General features: G+C 50.6%; 1 long non-coding RNA gene across 1 annotated transcript; it reads right to left on the minus strand.

The window, feature by feature from the left end:
- LOC118168561 lies at positions 1-2,315 on the minus strand. Its single transcript, XR_004751647.1, has 3 exons — positions 1,588-2,315; positions 1,177-1,340; positions 1-327 (listed from the first exon to the last, which is right to left on the minus strand). It is a non-coding gene; the product is annotated as an uncharacterized LOC118168561 (long non-coding RNA).
- Between the last annotated feature and the right edge of the window lie 30 nt (positions 2,316-2,345).

Raw genomic sequence — 2,345 nt, forward strand, 5'->3', positions numbered from 1 at the left:
TGAATTTGTAGACCTTGTTTAATCTGCGTGGAGAATATCTCCATTTCTGCATGAACATGTGGGAGCTGGAGAGCAACAACTTTGTTACGGTAACAGAGAGGAACACAGATAACGAGAGGGAGAACCCAGCTTCAGTTCCCATGGGGAACACAGCGCGACTGCAGGTTGTTGGGAAGCACGCGCTTGCTGCGCTCACACTGTACGGTTGCTTTTTGTTTTCACACAGTAGTTCTCAAACTGTTCGCAGGATACTGGCACACCGCTGATTCTCATTCTTCTGTCTTCCAGAGGACAGCATGACGAGGGGACGGGATACTGCAAAAGCATCTGCAAAGAGAAAAGGAACCGGTTCAGTAAGAGATCTGCATCAGCTCGATGTGAGGGGTGGAAGGGAACGGTACCACCAGGGTCACCACAGTGTGGAGAACAGCAGTGAACTGGAAGAGGCTGGAAGAAAGGAGACGGGCACTGGGCAGCCCGCAGAAGCACTGGCTGTCCATGTAGGCTGCATTTACCATGGGGATGCTGCCACTCGCAAAGGGGTCAGAACTTGGGGTGCTATGAAAAGACCCGCTGGCCTCTGTCAGAGCCCACTGTCTTCTCTCATACTGTCTGCTGCCCACAGTAGTGCTGCTCCCCAGACCTCGTCTGAAAAACCTTCTTGCTGTGGGTCAGGAGAGAACCTGCCCCACTGTTCTCCCAGGGATCCAATAAATCCCTTGACAGAGAAGCACAAATAGAGCAAGGCGCTCCTCAAAAAAACAAAACAAAACAAAACCAAAAAACTGTGTTAAAAAATAATAATGGTTATTCAACAGCATTGCCATTTTTATGCTGTTTTGTTCAGAAAGAAAGGCAGTCCTCTGAGAGGTTTACAGTCTACATTTAGACAAAGATGAGTCACAGGCAGCAGGGAAAGGGACTCACTGGAAGGGAAAGAATTATACAAAGGTCAAGTGAGGGGTTTTAGATCTCTTGCTTATGGTCATCGTACATTCCTGGGGAACAGGCATATCCCCATTTCCAGGGTTCATCCTGGTCTTCCCACAGACCTGTTCTCGCTCCCCACCAGCTGCTGCAGAGCCTAAAGGAGCACCCAGACAGCTGTGCTGATCAAACCCACAGACATTTTGAATGTGCTCGCACATCAACATGCACACAGATGTGTACAAGTACCTTGCCAAGGCCCCCGAGACCCATGCTTCCACAGCACCACTTATCAGTCCAGGCATGCAGTCAGATGACTGCAGATGCAATCTGGTTCAGGGTTGCAGTGATGCAAGCGCAAGTCAACCCACAACCCAGCTACATTGCTCCATCACACGGACGGTGGCCAAACTCTATGGCAGATCGCAAGAGAGATAAAAGAGAAAGAATTTAGGAAACCTAAAGGAGCAAGTACATGCCCGAGTAAAAAAGCAACAGTAAACCAAAATGAAAATAAGGACGCAGAGCTAAAGACAGGAAGAAATCAAAAGATGTAAAGACAGAAAGGAGAAATAGAACGAAGATAAAAGAGCAGCCAATAATTGGAGATGTTCAATTGTTACTGTCGCTATTTCCTAAAACATTGTGCCACATGAATACCTCACAAATGGTCCCACGTCTGGGTGAGATCTCATTCCAGCAGCTCGCACGTGCCTGCTCCCTCCCGCCGTGCTCTCGCAGCACCGAGGAGAGGCTTTGCTGCAAGCTCCATAGCTGGGAAGCACTGCCACCACCACCACCACTGCCACCACCATTGCCACCACCACTGCTGCCACCGGCCTCCCATGCAGCAGGACAGAGCTGGCCCTCGTTCCTCAGCCGGCTCCGGCACCATCCGCCCTGCAGGGACACTGAGAAAGGAGCGGGGACCGCCGGTTATCCGGGATGTGTCACTTTTCCTGCCACTGAGAAGAAGTAGAGTCATTTGTTTCACTAAGCGGCGTTCTTGTACCCAGCACTAATTTAATCCCTTTACAAATACGTTTTTCACTCCAGCAAGTCACGTGCAGCTCTCTCTCCTGTACAGTCATCCTGCTCTTGTGCCTCTGCTACCATTACTCACACACATCGCAGAGAGGCCACATCCAGCACAGGGCCTAGCACTGCACTGTTTCTTTGCCCAAATCCAGAGCCCCGAATTAAGACACCCTGCCTGATGCAGCAGAGAAGAGCATCCAGCAAGGGGATCCAGCCAACCTGGGAAGCAAAAAACTCTCTATGTGAACCAGCTGGACACGTCCACAGATCTCTCAAGACACTTCAAACAGCAGCGAATCCTAACTCGGGGTTGAAGCAAGACACCTTGGCTTGGGATTCCCAATCCTGAGCCCTTTCGTAGGCCCCTGCTCCACCCCCCC

The sequence above is a fragment of the Oxyura jamaicensis genome, chromosome 5, assembly GCF_011077185.1.
Source record: "Oxyura jamaicensis isolate SHBP4307 breed ruddy duck chromosome 5, BPBGC_Ojam_1.0, whole genome shotgun sequence".
In the NCBI taxonomy this organism is placed as follows: Eukaryota; Metazoa; Chordata; class Aves; order Anseriformes; family Anatidae; genus Oxyura; species Oxyura jamaicensis.